Source organism: Rattus norvegicus, chromosome 14 (assembly GCF_036323735.1).
Source record: "Rattus norvegicus strain BN/NHsdMcwi chromosome 14, GRCr8, whole genome shotgun sequence".
Taxonomy (NCBI): Eukaryota; Metazoa; Chordata; class Mammalia; order Rodentia; family Muridae; genus Rattus; species Rattus norvegicus.
Window position 1 is genome coordinate 29,588,641 of NC_086032.1, and position 21,357 is coordinate 29,609,997.

At 38.8% G+C, this 21,357-nt stretch overlaps 1 pseudogene; it reads left to right on the forward strand.

The window, feature by feature from the left end:
- The first annotated feature begins 21,023 nt into the window (after positions 1–21,023).
- LOC120096857 (U4 spliceosomal RNA) lies at positions 21,024–21,105 on the forward strand (annotated as a pseudogene).
- Positions 21,106–21,357: the final 252 nt, after the last annotated feature.

Here is a 21,357-nt window from a genome sequence, read left to right on the forward strand (position 1 = left end):
TAAATCCTCCCCATAATGTGCTGTCCCTTGAGATTTTATCATAACCACTCTGACTATCCATAAGCTGTCTTTATTATGTCCCCAATCTTTACAGGATTTTATCATGAAAAGGCATTGAGTTTTGTCAAAGGTCTTTTATGCATCTAATGAAGTGACCATATGGCTTACAGAAATTCTATAAAGAATTTATAAATAATAACATAACTCACTCCAACTGACTCCAGCTGACCTAGATAGCAAACAGTGTTACAAACATCACTCACAGTTTATCAAGCAATATCGACATGTAGTGTCCATCTTTCAGAATATCTTCTATTTCTAGCAAATGATTTTCACAATAAAAGCAGATGCATTACGCAAGTCAGGGACAAGGGACATAATTAAAGAGGGAGCTTTGCAATGGATGATGTTATAAAAGTGGATTACTTGAGAAATCTAAAACAAAGTATTTTTTATATTATTCTCTTAAAGGCATATTAAACAAATGCATTTATAACACAATAGGATACTAGTTTTAAGGTTTAACTACCTTTATATTATCTACCTTAGCTGTGAAATGCAGCAAATATTCTAGTTTCTTTGAAAATAAAATTTTGTTTATAATAATGTACTGCTGCAATTTCCCTATGAATTTCAAACATCCTGTGAACATCAAACCAAGATGCCTACTCATGTTCATTACCTATTCACAACCGTCAGGAAATAGAAACAGCCTAGCTGTCAATCAGCAGACACATGGATTATAGAACAATGGCACATTTATTCCATAGAAAATTATTCAACTGCCTAGATATACTAATTATAAAATTTGCAAGATAGAATCGCTAATGCTTCGATGAGAGTACAACTATCGTTAACCCATATCTGAAATCAGCAAGTACGAATACGTTAACCCATCCATAAAAAAGACTACCGCATTCTAATTTTATTACACAGCATGATGACTTTTTGTCACTAATGAGTAGATTAATAAACAAAATGTAAAATATTCTTCCTACTATGAAAAATCCCAGTGTATTATAACATTCACAGTTGTTACTTCATAAAACTTTCCCTAATCATTTCATTAGTAGTACCAAGGATATTTTATCAATTTATATTTGTTTTCATTTATATTATTTTATATTTTTATTTATATTCATATCATTGTAATATATGTCAATATATTAAATAGATAGAATGAACTTGTTTTTAATGATTAGTGATTTCTAGCATTAAGAAATCGTAATGTAATATGTCACATTTTATTCCTTTGTTGAGTTGAAAAAATATCAAACTTAGTTACCTTTTTATAGAATGATGGCAATATTGAAGTCTGTTCCTGACTATGAAGACCTCATCCCATTTTCTGCCCATCATGTTCTACAATATGTCTTATATCACTGTTAACAGCAAATCCAGTTCTTTATTTTTACTTACTTAACTCACAGAAAAGATTTTATAAAATAAAACAAATTTAAAATTAAATATGAAAATATATAATTATTAATTTATAAAACTACTTATATGTTTGTATAGTCAGCTATAACCAAGTTTAAGAGAATTGAAAGATAACCACAATCTGAATAAAATATTTATACTTATGAAATAAAATACCTATTTGAAAAAAGGATTTTTAATCTTAAGTATAATTTGAACTTTTAAAACACATTTGCATAACAAGACATGATGATACCCACATGTGACCCCAGCTCTGGAGGATGAAAGACAGGGACACAGGTATCTTTCTAGTTAGTCAGTTCAGTGAAGATGGCAAGCTTTAGGATCACTAATATAGCCTATCTCAAAAGCTATGGTGGAGAGTGATAGAGGGAGATATGTAATGTGGAATTCTGACTTCCATATGCACACATACAGACTCATGTGTGCACAACACACACACACACACGCACACACCACACACACATACACACACACACACACACACATTCCACACACACAGTACATACGCAGTTACCAATATAAAAGTATTGAAATAAAGAAATAGTTAGCTAACCTAAATGACAATGAAATATATGAAAATGTATTTAATATCTTACACCAATACAGATTGTCAAATCTGAACATTAGTGACATATATGTATAGACATATCACAATAGCTAAGTTCTGAACTACCAGTTTCAAATTTTTGTGTTGACAAGACAGTATAGCAACATGATTTCTTGTTTATTGCTGGTGGAGTACAATATGGTACAGCCACTTGGGAAGACAGTTTGGCAGATTCTTTCAAAAGTAAATATTGCATTAAAATAAAATATAGATATGATGCTTCTACACATTTAAACAAATGAATGTGAAATGTATGTCCACCCATAATGTGTTCTCAAATATTTATACCACAGTGATTCAGAATGCTAAAACTTAGAAACAACAACATTCTTGTAGATGACGGTGAATAAAACTGGTGTGATGGCTAATTTTATATGCTAAGCCACAGTGTTTTGGAAAAGAGTAAAACCTAAATTGACCAGCTGTAAACAAATAACAGTATATGTTATTCTGTGTAGAGCTGTCACTCAATTATTTGGGACTTAAATAAGAAGAAAAATGATGGCATCAAAGGAGAAACACCTTTGGGCTTGATCTATACCATGGGCACTCTTAAATCATGAGCAAGTTTCCCATCTTGTAGATTTTGAATAATAATTAGGTATGTCATAATGAATATTTTTCATATGTTTATGTACTTACTTTATCTTGTTTCTATGACAAAGTGACAAATATACCCTTTCACACCCACAATATCAGCTGTAAATAAAATGTAGAAAGAGCAATCAAACAGCACAAACTTATCAAACTTGTGCTTGTGAATACATTTTAAGTGTATTTTTTCCTATAAAGTAATAATACATTTCTCCCATCATCCACTGTTGAGCATTATTCTCTCTCTTCTGTTCCTTCAGAAACCCTCCATACTTTTTCTAATGCTGAATGAGAATTTTGCCTGCAGAAGTGTGGACTCCAGGTTAAGTTGCTCATCCATGAACCATCCTCAGTCCCTGCTCTTAGCCGATTGACTACCTCCAAAGCTAAGAAGCACTGCTTTGAAGAGTAAAATTAGCACAAATAAGGAATATAAGTGGTAGGACAGATTTTCTGAAAAGCTTTTGAGCACAAACTCTGTGCATCCTGGGGAGCTTAAATGCAGTCTAAAGGAAAGTAAGAAGATGATATGGATTACACTGAATGTTTTGTTTTGTTTTGTTTTGTTTTTTGACAAGCACATCTTCCAAATCCATAATTATTTATTTTTGTACTGCAACAAAATACAACAGGCCATGAATTTTATTAATAAGAACTTATTTTTCACAATTTTGAAGATGGAATGTCTAAGACCAAGGAACTGACAGGCCCCATGTATAGTAAATGCTTGCTTTGTTCCTCTGAGGTGTTGCTTTGTGACTCTTACAGCTTAATGCCACAAATGGAGGTTCCGTCTTCATAACTTGATATCTTCATATGTGTTCCACTTCTACATGCTGTCATATCAACTTTGTGTATCATGTCTTGACCATAGGAAGTACCTTTAGTTTTTATCTTGTGAAAAGAGAAGAACCAGAGGAACACCAGAAGGCTTTATACTAGGGTCAAAGATGTGCTCTCCTGGACCTAGAATGTGAGAGATTAAAGCACAGAACAATTGAAAGATATACTAATATAAGAATAATTTAATGATACACTAGATATAAGAAAGGAAAGAACTTTAATGTAATATGATTATTCTTTGAAAAATGGTGTTTATTAAGAAAGCAAAGTACATGATGGCCAAGCAAGGCACAGATCTGTGAGTAGAGCGGAATGCCATTAGGAATAAATTTGCTGTTATATTTCTTTAGAAGATTAGTAGTATTTGGTTTGTTTCAAGCTCCCTATCCTATATAGTCTCATACGGCCTATCCAGTCACCCAACTAACATTGGGTATGATGTCCATTTCATGGAGTGTGCCCTAACTCAAATATGGTATTGGTCAGTTGCTCTGGCAAGTTTTGGACCTCTCTTGAAGCAACGTATCTTGCTAGAAGTACACCTTTGCAGACTGAGACATTTGTAGTTCGGTTGAAGCTTACCTCCCTCTTTTGGTAGCATGCAGAGTGTGTCTAGTAACATGAATAGTAGTCTGTATGGGTGAAGGCATTAGGTAGAAACCAGCTCCACTTCCATGTGTTTAATAAGTTGTTCAGGGGCTGTCTTTAGCAACAGAGCCTTACTCTCTGTGTGTAGAGAGCCATCAACAATGCACAGTAGTGAGTTGTTTGTGGGATTCCAACAGGAGGCTTTAAACTTTCTCCTGCATCAGGTAAAAGCAAACACAGAGAACCACACACAGGCAATGTGTAGAGAGTTAAAGATCTTGGAACACTCAGTACTAACAGGGACCTCTCCATCAAATTCCTCTCTTAGGGCTCAGGACATCGTGTGGAAGAGGAAGAGAAAAGTGTGACTTGAGGACAATGAAACAGGAAGTGTTTGTAGATAAAAAGTCTGGTGAATTTATATACTCACAGAGATCATGGGAGAGTTCACAGGCATCAATGGGCTCATAGTGCTTCAAGATGTGAACACATGCCCATTCATGACCATAAGCTATCTCCAATTGATTGCCAATTGCAAATGAAAGTTAACTTTCTCCAAGGTAGTCTAACTCAAGGAAACAAATCACCTTTAAAGTGTGCCATGCCCTTCAATAGATAGCCATCACAAAACAAACTTAATAGAATTGTCAGAGGCTCTTTGTTTCATAATCATTTTTAGTTTTGTATTATTTTTAATCTTTGCTCTTTTATATATTTATTAGTTATTTATTTACATTCCAGATGTTATTCCAAGCTTCTTTTTGGATAATATCCACTTATCAGTGAGTACATGACATGTGTGTTCTTTTGTAACTGGGTTGCCTCACTTAGTGTGATATTTTCAAGTTCCATCCATTTGCATGCGAATTTCATGAAGTCACTGTTTTTGATAGCTGAGTAGTACTCCATGGTGCAGATGTACCACATTTTCTGTATCCATTCCTCTGTTGAGGGATGTCTGGGTTGTTTCTAGCTCCTGGCTATTGTAAATAAAGCTCCTATGAGCATAGCTGAGCAAGTTTCCTTGTTATATATTGGAGCATCTTTTGGGTATATGCCCTGAAGAGGTATAGTTGAGTCCTCAGGTAGAACTACTTCCAATTTTCTGAGAAACCACCAGACTGATTTCCAGAGTGGTTGTACCAGATTTCAATCCAACCAACAATAGCGGAGTGTTCCTCTTTCTCCACATCCTCCCCAGCATCTGCTGTTACCTGAGTTTTTGATCTTAGCCATCCGGACTGGTGTGAGGTGGAATCTCAGGGTTGTTTTGACTTCCATTTTCCTGATGAATAAGGATGTTGAAAATTTCTTTAGGTGCTTCTCGGCCATTCATTATTTTTCAGTTGAGAATTCTCTTTATACCTCAGTACCTTACTTTTTAATAAGGTTATTTCACTCTCTGGAGTCTAGATTTTTGACTTATTTGTATATTTTGGATATTAGCATTCTATTGGATGTAGAATTGGTAAGGATCTTTTCCTAATCTGTTGGTTGCCGTTTTATCCGATTGACAGTGTCCTTTGCCTTACAGAAGCTTTTCAATTTTATGAGAACCGATTTGTCAATTCTTAATCTCAGAGCATAAGCCATTGACATTTTGTTCAGGAAATTTTCCCCATTGCAGTGTGTTGAAGGTTCTTTCCCACTTTCTCTTCTATTCATTTCTGTGTATCTGGTTTAATGTGGAGTTTCTTGATCCACTTAGACTTGAACTTTGTACAAGAAGATAAGAATGGATCAATTTGTATTCTTCTACATGCTGACCTCCAGTTGAAACAGCACCATTTGTTGAAAATTCAGTCTTGTTTTCCACTGGATGATGTTAATTCCTTTGTCAAATATCAATTGACCATAGGTGTATGGATTCACTTCTTGGTCTTCAATTCTATTTCATTGATCTACTGGTTTGTCTTTGTACCCTGTGGTTCTTATCATGGTTGCTCTGTAGTATAGCTTGAGGTCAGGAATGGCGATTCCTCTGAAGTTCTTTTATTGTTGAGAATGATTTTTGATATCCTGGGATTTTTGTTATTTCATATAAATTTGAGAATTGCTTTTTCTATCTCTGTGAAGAGTTGAGTTGGAATTTTGATGAGGATTGCATTGATACATAGATGGGATTTTAGTTCTGCATCTTGCTTTAGAGGTGTGTTAGGGTATCCAGGGATTGGTGTGGTCGGAGAACTGCAATCTGATGTTGTCAAGTAGCATTGGTTTCTGTTGTTTATGTTCTTGTGCTTGCTTCTCGCCATCTGGTCATCTCTAGTGCTACCTGTTCTTACTGTCTGTGACTGGAGCTTGTCCCTCCTGTTATGCAGGTTGTGTAAGAACTCTTCAGCATCCAGCTGTCTCTGTGATCCTATGATTCTGGGATCCTGTGATTCTGAGATCCTGGGTGTGTCAGAGCTCCTGGGAGTCAAGCTTCTTCTATAATCCTGTGATTCTGGGCATCTCACAGTACCTGTGATCCTGGGCGTTTCAGAGACAGGCTCCTTCTGAGTGCTGTATGAGTTGATGCAGAGCCAGTGCCCCACCTCTGCTACAGGTGTAGGCTCAAAACAGAAGGAACTGTTACCACTGGCCGAAAGGGCCTGGGGTGGTTGTTTCCTGAATCCCTGGATCCCCAGGTGTCCCAGATACTCTGGGTGGTGTGGCAGATGCTGGGATCTCACCTGTGATCCTGGGCTTATTATAGCATCTGGGGCTTGAGCTTTCTCTGGGCATTATAGGAGGTGGTGCAGAATCAGCAACCCAAGTGGGTACAGGTTCCTTGTTTCATAATATTATATCAGGGTTTTATTTACTTTTCCCTTATCCTAAGAGATCATTTGCACATAAATTATGGCTTCCATTTGGGGCTTTTAAAGGGATTTGTTTTGTATGTATGAAGGTGTGTATGTTTGTCTTTCCATCTCTAAGTATGTCCTGTCCTTTTACTTTGAGTCTTTTCCTTATTTATTTATTGTTTTTTTTTTGTCATATGTTTACTGCTCTAGAGGTAGTAATTGGGAAAGTGAAGCTGATAAATGATGGAGACTAAAGTCTCATTCAATAGTCAACTTTATTCAGAGCATCAGATAATTTCTACTCTAAGTAATGACATGAATACATTAGTAAATCAGAGTCATGAGCGCAAGCCACGTGTGATGGAGAAACCACATGCAGCAAACACGTTTTGTTTTTTTTTAAATAGAGGTATTTAAAAACATAACGACTGCCACTTATAATGAAGAATCTAAAGTAAATTCACTCCTATCTGATATACTTAGAAGATCACAAAAACAAAATCCAGTTTCCAGCTTTTGAAGAAACCGAGGCCACAAGACTCATCTTGTTTCCTTGGAGTTCTCTCACAAGCACTCAGAAATATTGTACAACTCTATTCTTCAACAATGTTCCAACAGTTGTATTCTGGTTATTTTTTTATTTATCTAATTTTACTATATTTCATTTTATTATTATGCCATAAATGCCGGTTTCTTTTTCCCCAAGGAGAGAAAGAAACAGTATGAATCCAGATTGGAAGATAGGTGGGAAGAAGTTAAGAAGAGAAGGGTCATAAGACTACTAACAGTAGGAGCATGTATGTCTCTAGCTACTTGACTTGTTCTTGGGACCCTTTTTCTCCTATTTGGCTATTTTCTCAACTTCTTGTGAGGGCATTTGACTTGTCTTACTGTGTTTTGTTTTGTCCTGATTGGTTGTTTCTTTGAGGCAGTCTTTTTTCTGAATGGAGGTGTGGATGGCAGAAAGAGGAGATGAGGGATATGAGGAGTGGAGGGAGGGTAACTACAGTGTGGATGTATAAATGAAAGACGAATCTTAGTGCTGAGTGGGATGGGTGAGGGGGGAGAGGGGGGAAGAAAATTGACATAGCTGTTCATACCAGATTAATTGCATTAGGAAAAATAATACCTGGAAATAACTAAATTGGAAATTGGCTACACTTGCACGCCCAAGAGGCTTTGTCCAACAACTGATAAGAACAGAAACAAAGTCCCACCATCAGTCATTAGGTGAGCTCAGGGAATTTCTCAAAAGAGGAGAAAAAAAGGATTGTAGGAGCCTGAGTGGTGAAGAACACAGGAGTCTTCTGGTTGCTTTGGAACAAGATGTAGAGCTTTCAGCTCCTCCATCTCCATTCCTGCCTGGATGCTGAAATGTTTTCCACCTTGATGATAATGGACTGAACTTCTGAACCTGTAAGCCAGCCCCAATTAAATGTTGTCCTTTATATGATTTGCCTTGGCCATGGTGTCTCTTCACATCAATGGAAACCCTAACTAAGAAAGAAATTCTATATACACTTAAGTCAATATATTGCTAATTATCAGAGAAAATGTAAGTGGTGATGTCAATGTCTTCACAAGAAAACACTGGTATCTGATATTTACTGCCCTATATAAATTGTGAAATAGTTACATTTAAATAATTATCATAATAGGTTAGGGTTTTGATTTGTACCAATATCTGTCTCTACTATATTCGTAATATTAGTAATTTTATAGAAAATAGATATTAACAAATAAATAGAAACAAGTTCATCTGCATATAAAACGTGCAAAAATTCTGTTTTTCTCATCTGCTATTCTAAACTATTCATATCTTTATTTTTTCTATTATTAAAAATAATCAGAAGTTTACTTTATATCTATTAGCCACTAAAATTCACAAACTAATCATCGGTGACGATTTACACAATTGTCAAAAATGTAAGAAGAATAAGTACACCCATAATTTTGTTTCTACTGCTTGCAAATATATTTCTGTATTTATGGTTCATGAATGCTGATTACTTACAAGGTGTGTGACAGCAATCTTAAGAGATATAAATCGCAGATCTCTCAAGGGCAGAACCAAAGCTACATTAACAGTAATCTTCAATCAGGCCATATTTTTTCCAATTTGCAAAAGCGGTCTCAAATATGTCAGTATTCTTGTGTTAGTGAAACAACTATATGCATCACATAATAAACATAAAAATGTGTATTTTAAGAAACCTTAGAAACTCATTGGCTAATGTGTTAAATAACATACCCAAGCTGCGTAGATTTTTTTAAAGTAATTTTATTAAGGGAAAAATAAATATTTGCTAATTTTATAGTAATCTTCTACACCCTATTATTAAACTATTCCATTTAAACAACATATTATTTGCATCTCCAACCTGTCTTTTTTTATGTGCATTTTTTCTATAAGATTATTCTCTCCCAAAACCAGAGAATGTATTTAAGTTATTAACATTCTGTATTACATTCTGGATATGCAGGAGGAAAAACAGTTGTCACACTTCTAAGTTCAAATTATTCCTAGTTTTTATCAATGACTGAAATTTTTGTTTTCAATTATTTTTCTTTATGTGTCTGAATGTTTATGGGAGATTATGCCCAGGTATGTAAGTGACACCAGAGAAAACAGGTTGTCAGAATCCAGAATCGGGATCTCAACATTATTCTATGTTGTCTAGATGAATCTTTCAACAGAGGAGAAAGGCCTTTTAGCTGCACAGCAATCTGTCCAGCCCCTTTGAAATGGCTTTGCAAAATCATCAGCTTCTTCAATAACAACTGCGTTTTCAATGCATGGACTCAACCATTATAGAAATCAAGATCAATATGTAACCTATGCATTTGCTTAGAAAGGTCTTTCAGTTGAAATATTCTGTTTGTTACCATCTTAAACTTCATTTCTGAAGGGGAAATGAACTTTCACATTGTGCTTTAATCTTCACCGAAATAGCCTACTTAATATAATCAAATGGTATATAAGTCTAGAAAAATACATGAAAATATATACATATTAAGAGCAGTCATCATAAGTAGTGACTGCAGAGATGACAAAGTACCTGAAGCTAGGTAATTTATGTTGAAAAGAAGTAATTGCCCTGAAGCTCATGTAGTTAAAAACAAACAAACAAGCAACAACAGCAACAACAACAACAACAACAACAACACACACACACACACACACACACACACACACACAAACTAATCTGGCAGGTTTGGAGTCTTGGAGTCTGAGGAAGGCTTCCTTTTTTCCCCCTTCTGGGTGACATAGACTAAATTTCTGCCAATGATGAAAGGCACAAAAGAAAATGGGAGCAATGTTTTGTAGTCACTTGACAGACAAGCACAGGTGAGTAGAGGACCTACAGTAGTCTCCTCAACTCATTTTGCCAGGTCCTAATGAGTTTATGAGATATTTGCCTCCATGATTTAATAGTGTCACCACAGACTTAACCATTGATGTCCATATGGAGACCAAATTTGAAACTGAAATTTAGGAGATATACTACCATTAGTTCTATGCACCTCACCTTAAAAATTCATCTTCTTCTCACATGTAAGATAGGCTCCCTCCATTGCAGCAAGTGAAGAAATTTTCATGTACGCTATCATCTACTTGAATATCTGAGTCAGAGATGCAAGCGATTGGGGGGAGAGTTCACCATAAGTATTTGTTTCCAGCTATTCATATGTTAGGTTAAACACATTATGTCTTACTAAAATATTACTTGTGGGTCAGGATTAAGGAGTATTTCTATTTGAAAATCAGAAAAAAACAAACAAGCAACCAAACAAACAGAAGTCTCGAAAATTCTAGAAAACATCCCAAACCCAGCAAGGCCAAAACTAATGCACCTTGTATAAGAGCAGTCTTCCGCTTTGTGGCCTTCTGAAAACAAGGGGGACTATGGTGTGTCTTCAAGTGTTGGGAGATTCTGAAGCAAAGCACTGTTTGGAGCTCCCTATGCTCTATATCATGTGTCATTCACCACCAGTAACTCTACATAGTTGGGTTTATACCTTGATAATTAATGTGTTTGTGTGGAGCACTGCCCTCAAATTACTCCTAAGCATTGCTCCATGGTTCATGTTTTTTGAACTCTGTTCCCAGTGGTCCTACTGAATCTTGCTCTCAGAATGGGCCTAGCCCTGGGTCAGTTCTCTCTCTGCTGGGCATTCTGAAATGCAGGTAGCTTTATGTATCCATAATACCTATGCTATAGAGAACACAGAAGGATGAGAGTTTGCTACTTCTGCTTTCTAGAAAGGATATCCAAACTGCTCCTGTATCAAAATAGCACTATCTGCACGGAAAGGTGTGTGACAGAACAATGCAAGAAACAGAAAGCCCGGCAGCAGCTCTCTGCTCCCAGACCCGGTGAGAGAGAGACCCAACCGCCTGGTCAGGTGGGCACTCCTGAGGCTGCAGAGCGGAAGAGACCACCAACACTGCTCACCCCTGCCCACATCCCTGGCCCAAGAGGAAACTGTATAAGGCCTCTGGGCTCCCGTGGGGGAGGGCCCAGGAGCGGCAGGACCCCTGCCAGAGACACCGCCGGACCCTGAAGGAAACAGACCGGATAAACAGTTCTCTGCACCCAAATCCCGTGGGAGGGAGAGCTAAACCTTCAGAGAGGCAGACAGGCCTGGGAAACCAGAAGAGACTGCTCCCTGCACACACATCACGGACACCAGAGGAAAAAGCCAAAGACCATCTGGAACCCTGGTGCACTGAAGCTCCCGGAAGGGGCGGCACAGGTCTTCCTGGTTGCTGCCGCTGCAGAGAGCCCCTGGGCAGCACCCCACGAGCGAACCTGAGCCTCGGGACCACAGGTAAGACCAAATTTTCTGCTGCAAGAAAGCTGCCTGGTGAGCTTGGGACACACGGAAGCAGAATTTCTCTAGAACCGGGCACGTTCTGTGTTTACCGGAAGTCCCACACCCGCGGATCCCGGCCCGCAGCAGCTCTCTGCTCCCAGACCCGGTGAGAGAGAGACCCAACCGCCTGGTCAGGTGGGCACTCCTGAGGCTGCAGAGCGGAAGAGACCACCAACACTGCTCACCCCTGCCCACATCCCTGGCCCAAGAGGAAACTGTATAAGGCCTCTGGGCTCCCGTGGGGGAGGGCCGAGGAGCGGCAGGACCCCTGCCAGAGACACCGCCGGACCCTGAAGGAAACAGACCGGATAAACAGTTCTCTGCACCCAAATCCCGTGGGAGGGAGAGCTAAACCTTCAGAGAGGCAGACAGGCCTGGGAAACCAGAAGAGACTGCTCCCTGCACACATATCTCGGACGCCAGAGGAAAAAGCCAAAGACCATCTGGAACCCTGGTGCACTGAAGCTCCCGGAAGGGGCGGCACAGGTCTTCCTGGTTGCTGCCGCTGCAGAGAGCCCCTGGGCAGCACCCCACGAGCGAACCTGAGCCTCGGGACCACAGGTAAGACCAAATTTTCTGCTGCAAGAAAGCTGCCTGGTGAGCTTGGGACACACGGAAGCAGAATTTCTCTAGAACCGGGCACGTTCTGTGTTTACCGGAAGTCCCACACCCGCGGATCCCGGCCCGCAGCAGCTCTCTGCTCCCAGACCCTGTGAGAGAGAGACCCAACCGCCTGGTCAGGTGGGCACTCCTGAGGCAGCAGAGCGGAAGAGACCACCAACACTGCTCACCCCTGCCCACATCCCTGGCCCAAGAGGAAACTGTATAAGGCCTCTGGGCTCCCGTGGGGGAGGGCCCAGGAGCGGCAGGACCCCTGCCAGAGACACCGCCGGACCCTGAAGGAAACAGACCGGATAAACAGTTCTCTGCACCCAAATCCCGTGGGAGGGAGAGCTAAACCTTCAGAGAGGCAGACAAGCCTGGGAAACCAGAAGAGACTGCTCCCTGCACACACATCTCGGACGCCAGAGGAAAAAGCCAAAGACCATCTGGAACCCTGGTGCACTGAAGCTCCCGGAAGGGGCGGCACAGGTCTTCCTGGTTGCTGCCGCTGCAGAGAGCCCTTGGACAGCACCCCACGAGCAAACCTGAGCCTCGGGACCACAGGTAAGACCAAATTTTCTGCTGCAAGAAAGCTGCCTGGTGAACTCAAGACACAGGCCCACAGGAACAGCTGAAGACCTGTAGAGAGGAAAAACTACACGCCCGAAAGCAGAACACTCTGTCCCCATAACTGACTGAAAGAGAGGAAAACAGGTCTACAGCACTCCTGACACACAGGCTTATAGGACAGTCTAGCCACTGTCAGAAAGAGCAGAACAAAGTAACACTAGAGATAATCTGATGGCGAGAGGCAAGCCCAGGAACCCAAGCAACAGAAACCAAGACTACATGCCATCATCGGAGCCCAATTCTCCCACCAAAACAAACATGGAATATCCAAACACACCAGAAAAGCAAGATCTAGTTTCAAAATCATATTTGATCATGATGCTGGAGGACTTCAGGAAAGACCTGAACACACTTAGGGAAGCACAGGAAAACATTAATAAACAAGTAAAAGCCTACAGAGAGGAATCGCAAAAATCCCTGAAAGAATTCCAGGAAAACACAATCAAACAGTTGAAGGAATTAAAAATGGAAATAGAAGCAATCAAGAAAGAACACATGGAAACAACCCTGGATATAGAAAACCAAAAGAAGAGACAAGGAGCTGTAGATACAAGCTTCACCAACAGAATACAAGAGATGGAAGAGAGAATCTCAGGAGCAGAAGATTCCATAGAAATCATTGACTCAACTGTCAAAGATAATGTAAAGCGGAAAAAGCTACTGGTCCAAAACATACAGGAAATCCAGGACTCAATGAGAAGATCAAACCTAAGGATAATAGGTATAGAAGAGAGTGAAGACTCCCAGCTCAAAGGACCAGTAAATATCTTCAACAAAATCATAGAAGAAAACTTCCCTAACCTAAAAAAAGAGATACCCATAGACATACAGGAAGCCTACAGAACTCCAAATAGATTGGACCAGAAAAGAAACACCTCCCGTCACATAATTGTCAAAACACCAAACGCACAAAATAAAGAAAGAATATTAAAAGCAGTAAGGGAAAAAGGTCAAGTAACATATAAAGGGAGACCTATCAGAATCACACCAGACTTCTCGCCAGAAACTATGAAGGCCAGAAGATCCTGGACTGATGTTATACAGACCCTAAGAGAACACAAATGCCAGCCCAGATTACTGTATCCAGCAAAACTCTCAATTAACATTGATGGAGAAACCAAGATATTCCATGACAAAACCAAATTTACACAATATCTTTCTACAAATCCAGCACTACAAAGGATAATAAATGGTAAAGCCCAACATAAGGAGGCAAGCTATACCCTAGAAGAAGCAAGAAACTAATCATCTTGGCAACAAAACAAAGAGAATGAAAGCACACAAACATAACCTCACATCAAATATGAATATAACGGGAAGCAATAATCACTATTCCTTAATATCTCTCAATATCAATGGCCTCAACTCCCCAATAAAAAGACATAGATTAACAAACTGGATACGCAACGAGGACCCTGCATTCTGCTGCCTACAGGAAACACACCTCAGAGACAAAGACAGACACTACCTCAGAGTGAAAGGCTGGAAAACAACTTTCCAAGCAAATGGTCAGAAGAAGCAAGCTGGAGTAGCCATTCTAATATCAAATAAAATCAATTTCCAACTAAAAGTCATCAAAAAAGATAAGGAAGGACACTTCATATTCATCAAAGGAAAAATCAACCAAGATGAACTCTCAATCCTAAATATCTATGCCCCAAATACAAGGGCACCTACATACGTAAAAGAAACCTTACTAAAGCTCAAAACACACATTGCACCTCACACAATAATAGTGGGAGATTTCAACACCCCACTCTCATCAATGGACAGATCATGGAAACAGAAATTAAACAGTGATGTAGACAGACTAAGAGGAGTCATGAGCCAAATGGACTTAACGGATATTTATAGAACATTCTATCCTAAAGCAAAAGGATATACCTTCTTCTCAGCTCCTCATGGTACTTTCTCCAAAATTGACCATATAATTGGTCAAAAAACGGGCCTCAACAGGTACAGAAAATAGAAATAATCCCATGCGTGCTATCGGACCACCACGGCCTAAAACTGGTCTTCAATAACAATAAGGGAAGAATGCCCACATATACGTGGAAATTGAACAATGCTCTACTCAATGATAACCTGGTCAAGGAAGAAATAAAGAAAGAAATTAAAAACTTTTTAGAATTTAATGAAAATGAAGATACAACATACTCAAACTTATGGGACACAATGAAAGCTGTGCTAAGAGGAAAACTCATAGCGCTGAGTGCCTGCAGAAAGAAACAGGAAAGAGCATATGTCAGCAGCTTGACAGCACACCTAAAAGCTCTAGAACAAAAAGAAGCAAATACACCCAGGAGGAGTAGAAGGCAGGAAATAATCAAACTCAGAGCTGAAATCAACCAAGTAGAAACAAAAAGGACCATAGAAAGAATCAACAGAACCAAAAGTTGGTTCTTTGAGAAAATCAACAAGATAGATAAACCCTTAGCCAGACTAACGAGAGGACACAGAGAGTGTGTCCAAATTAACAAAATCAGAAATGAAAAGGGAGACATAACTACAGATTCGGAGGAAATTCAAAAAATCATCAGATCTTACTATAAAAACCTATATTCAACAAAATTTGAAAATCTTCAGGAAATGGACAATTTCCTAGACAGATACCAGGTATCGAAGTTAAATCAGGAACAGATAAACCAGTTAAACAACCCCATAACTCCTAAGGAAATAGAAGCAGTCATTAAAGGTCTCCCAACCAAAAAGAGCCCAGGTCCAGACGGGTTTAGTGCAGAATTCTATCAAACCTTCATAGAAGACCTCATACCAATATTATCCAAACTATTCCACAAAATTGAAACAGATGGAGCCCTACCGAATTCCTTCTACGAAGCCACAATTACTCTTATACCTAAACCACACAAAGACACAACAAAGAAAGAGAACTTCAGACCAATTTCCCTTATGAATATCGACGCAAAAATACTCAATAAAATTCTGGCAAACCGAATTCAAGAGCACATCAAAACAATCATCCACCATGATCAAGTAGGCTTCATCCCAGGCATGCAGGGATGGTTTAATATACGGAAAACCATCAACGTGATCCATTATATAAACAAACTGAAAGAACAGAACCACATGATCATTTCATTAGATGCTGAGAAAGCATTTGACAAAATTCAACACCCCTTCATGATAAAAGTCCTGGAAAGAATAGGAATTCAAGGCCCATACCTAAACATAGTAAAAGCCATATACAGCAAACCAGTTGCTAACATTAAACTAAATGGAGAGAAACTTGAAGCAATCCCACTAAAATCAGGGACTAGACAAGGCTGCCCACTCTCTCCCTACTTATTCAATATAGTTCTTGAAGTTCTAGCCAGAGCAATCAGACAACAAAAGGAGATCAAAGGGATACAGATCGGAAAAGAAGAGGTCAAAATATCACTATTTGCAGATGATATGATAGTATATTTAAGTGATCCCAAAAGTTCCACCAGAGAACTACTAAAGCTGATAAACAACTTCAGCAAAGTGCCTGGGTATAAAATTAACTCAAATAAATCGGTTGCCTTCCTCTATACAAAAGAGAAACAAGCCGAGAAAGAAATTAGGGAAACGACACCCTTCATAATAGACCCAAATAATATAAAGTACCTCGGTGTGACTTTAACCAAGCAAGTAAAAGATCTGTACAATAAGAACTTCAAGACACTGAGGAAAGAAATTGAAGAAGACCTCAGAAGATGGAAAGATCTCCCATGCTCATGGATTGGCAGGATTAATATGGTAAAAATGGCCATTTTACCAAAAGCAATCTACAGATTCAATGCAATCCCCATCAAAATACCAATCCAATTCTTCAAAGAATTAGACAGAACAATTTGCAAATTCATCTGGAATAACAAAAAACCCAGGATAGCTAAAGCTATCCTCAACAATAAAAGGACTTCAGGGGGAATCACTATCCCTGAACTCAAGCAGTATTACAGAGCAATAGTGATAAAAACTGCATGGTATTGGTACAGAGACAGACAGATAGACCAATGGAATAGAATTGAAGACCCAGAAATGAACCCACACACCTATGGTCACTTGATTTTTGACAAAGGAGCCAAAACCATCCAATGGAAAAAAGATAGCATTTTCAGCAAATGGTGCTGGTTCAACTGGAGGGCAACATGTAGAAGAATGCAGATCGATCCATCCTTATCACCCTGTACAAAGCTTAAGTCCAAGTGGATCAAGGACCTCCACATCAAACCAGACACACTCAAACTAATAGAAGAAAAACTAGGGAAGCATCTGGAACACATGGGCACTGGAAAAAATTTCCTGAACAAAACACCAATGGCTTATGCTCTAAGATCAAGAATCGACAAATGGGATCTCATAAAACTGCAAAGCTTCTGTAAGGCAAAGGACACTGTGGTTAGGACAAAACGGCAACCAACAGATTGGGAAAAGATCTTTACCAATCCTACAACAGATAGAGGCCTTATATCCAAAATATACAAAGAACTCAAGAAGTTAGACCGCAGGGAAACAAATAACCCTATTAAAAAATGGGGTTCAGAGCTAAACAAAGAATTCACAGCTGAGGAATGCCGAATGGCTGAGAAACACCTAGAGAAATGTTCAACATCTTTAGTCATAAGGGAAATGCAAATCAAAACAACCCTGAGATTTCACCTCACACCAGTGCGATTGGCTAAGATCAAAAACTCAGGTGACAGCAGATGCTGGGGAGGATGTGGAGAAAGAGGAACACTCCTCCATTGTTGGTGGGATTGCAGACTGATAAAACCATTCTGGAAATCAGTCTGGAGGTTCCTCAGAAAATTGGACATTGAACTGCCTGAGGATCCAGCTATACCTCTCTTGGGCATATACCCAAAAGATGCCTCAACATATAAAAGAGACACGTGCTCCACTATGTTCATCGCAGCCTTATTTATAATAGCCAGAAAATGGAAAGAACCCAGATGCCCTTCAACAGAGGAATGGATACAGAAAATGTGGTACATCTACACAATGGAATATTACTCAGCTATCAAAAACAACGAGTTAATGAAATTTGTAGGCAAATGGTTGGAACTGGAAAATATCATCCTGAGTGAGCTAACCCAATCACAGAAAGACATACATGGTATGCACTCATTAATAAGTGGCTATTAGCCCAAATGCTTGAATTACCCTAGATCCCTAGAACAAACGAAACTCAAGACGGATGATCAAAATGTGAATGCTTCACTCCTTCTTTAAATGAGGAAAAAGAATACCCTTGGCAGGGAAGGGAGAGGCAAAGATTAAAACAGAGACTGAAGGAACACCCATTCAGAGCCTGCCCCACATGTGGCCCATACATATACAGCCACCCAATTAGACAAGATGGATGAAGCAAAGAAGTGCAGACCGACAGGAGCCGGATGTAGATCGCTCCTGAGAGACACAGCCAGAATACAGCAAATATAGAGGCGAATGCCAGCAGCAAACCACTGAACTGAGAATAGGTCCCCTATTGAAGGAATCAGAGAAAGAACTGGAAGAGCTTGAAGGGGCTCGAGACCCCAAAAGTACAACAATGCCAAGCAACCAGAGCTTCCAGGGACTAAGCCACTACCTAAAGACTATACATGGACTGACCCTGGACTCTGACCCCATAGGTAGCAATGAATATCCTAGTAAGAGCACCAGTGGAAGGGGAAGCCCTGGGTCCTGCTAAGACTGAACCCCCAGTGAACTAGTCTATGGGGGGAGGGCAGCAATGGGGGGAGGGTTGGGAGGGGAACACCCATAAGGAAGGGGAGGGGGGAGGGGGATGTTTGCCCGGAAACCGGGAAAGGGAATAACACTCGAAATGTATATAAGAAATACTCAAGTTAATAAAAAAAAAATAAAAAATAAAAAGGAAAAAAAAAGAAACAGAAAGCCCTTGTTTTGTTTTGTTTTGCTTTGTTTTGTTTTTCTTCTAGGCCTGATAGTCTACAGATGATGCTTATCTAACTATACACTGTATTTAACTCATTATGCAATTCTACTTGGAATATAAGAGGGAGAAGGAGGAGAAAAAGGAGCAAGCATGACAGGAACAAAAGCTTTCTGTCCCTTTTGGATTTAAAATGAATATGGTAGACATTGTTTCTTTGTACAGTTTCATATTCTTGCATGATTTGAAAGTAATTTAAATCAATGCTAAGCAGTAAAATGCACGGAAACTACATGTGCAGTAGGCAGGCAAGTAATTTTGTAGAACACTAAGCATAGCAGATGTCTAATAAGAAAATTATGTAACTTCATATTAAGTTCTATGAACGGCATCGTTCAGGAAACTTAGACAACGTCTGTTTTCTATTTGTTGAATTTTAGGGTAGACATGATAAAAAAAATGAAAACTTTGTTAAGTTGAAATTAACACCAATTCTGGATTATTGAAGATAAATTTTATGCATGTGCCTTTTAGCAGGGAATTTACATTCCAATTCTCGTTATAAATCAAAAGGAGAACAGCCCAATAATAGACTTCATACATTTAAAGTGGTTAAAATAATTCTTATGCATTGTAAATCCTATGTAATGACGTTTGTTCAAACACAGCCTTTAAGCAATACAGAATTTCATCATGAAAACAAGGCATAGGGATAAAAGAAAAAAACAAATCCATTATTAATATCTCAGTAAAAGAATTAAATAATGCTGTATAAGCACTATGGTATAAAATGTTATTTAGAATATTTTTTCTGAAGGCAGACTTATACTCTTTCAACTTATACAGTGTGTGTGTGTGTGTGTGTGTGTGTGTGTGTGTGTGTGTGTGTGTGTGTGTGTGTGACACATGTACATGGGTACCTACAGAGACAGGAAGGGGACATAAGAACTCCTGAGGTTGTAGATATAGTTGATTGCTATCTTTCTGATATTAATGATGGTAACAAAATGTAGGGAATCTTGAAGAGACTCAATTGTTCTTAACTCCTCACCATCTCTCTGGTCTACTATGTTGTTTTCATCTTTGTACATGCACAGCATATATTTACGTATTTGTTCCTGAATGTATCTGCACCTGAAATTTATAACAAACATAAGTATGTGGATGAATGGTATATTGAGGGAAGGAAGTTTGGATGTTGACATGTTTTTCCCAGTGCTCTTTCACAATAGAAAATGATATTTTCTTAACTGCTAGGAGCACTGTTAAAATAACATCCAGCTTTGGTCTTCCTGTGTGACTTTCTGGGATGCAGATGGTAATTTTCCCAAGCCAGAACCCTTCTTACCACAACCTAAAGTCTGTGACTGAAGGACAAGAGTATTTGTTATCCTGTTCTTTCCTAAACAAGGGCCCAGGCACATAGAACTACCTCTCTGTGTTGATTAAACGTTTTCACAGGGTATTAAATCCATTCCAATTTCCTGTTCTACTGCGTCCTTTTACTTCAAAAAAGTTGCACAAAGGAGCTATCTCTATCCAATATCTGCAAATTCTTTTTTGTTGTAAATTCTGATTCTTAGGAAATCTAAGCTGGCATGATATGAAATAGTTTTCAGTGGTACGTCAGAGAGCCTTTCACACAGTAGATATGGAAGATGAAAAATTAAGAGGTGCCTAGATCACAAAATTCTAGATGTGTCCAGCATGTGAAATGGGCTGCAGCTGGATATATTTCACTTTTGATATAAAGGGAAAAAGTTAGGAGAATTGCTTTTGTCAGTGGTGAGCATGAAAAACATCATATCAGAAGGACAGGTTAGAAATGTTAGTCAGTAAGAGAAGAAAAGGATATACAAGAACACTGAAACAATGCTTCACTCTCCTGGAGTTTGGAATAATTATAAAGCTGAAATTTTATGCAAAACAGACAAAGGGTTAATTATATACAATGGATTCTCACTAGCAATATTAATCACACTTAAGTGGCTTCTAGTTCAGTGCTACATAGAAGAAACTCAGTGGTATTTTTATTAACATTTTTTCTTATATTGCTTGTTTGGCCTGTTTGTCTCAAAGTGTTTTGCTAATATGTTATGTTTTCTGATTTTTTTGTTTTTATGGCCATTTGCTTGTGGTTTTTTGTTTGTTTTTAATTATGATTTGCAGCTTTGTGCAGTGGCAGTATCGTAGCCAATAAGGTTTATCCAAGGCACGATTATTGCTAATTGAAAACTTTTCCCAATTATGATTTGCTTGGTTTTTGTTGTTGTTGTTGTTTGTTTGTTTTGTTGCATGTGTTTGCCTGTTTGAGTCTAAAGAGAGACAAAGGGTATGGAGTTGAGTTGGTGCGGATCTGGAAGGAGCTGGGGGAGGGGAAACCATGATTAAAATATAGTATATGCATCTCCAAGACACTGAACCCTGTAGAAAAAGATCAAGAAAGAAAGCAGAAAATATATGTCTATATGCTTGACTCACAGTGAATAATGTCTTTCTTG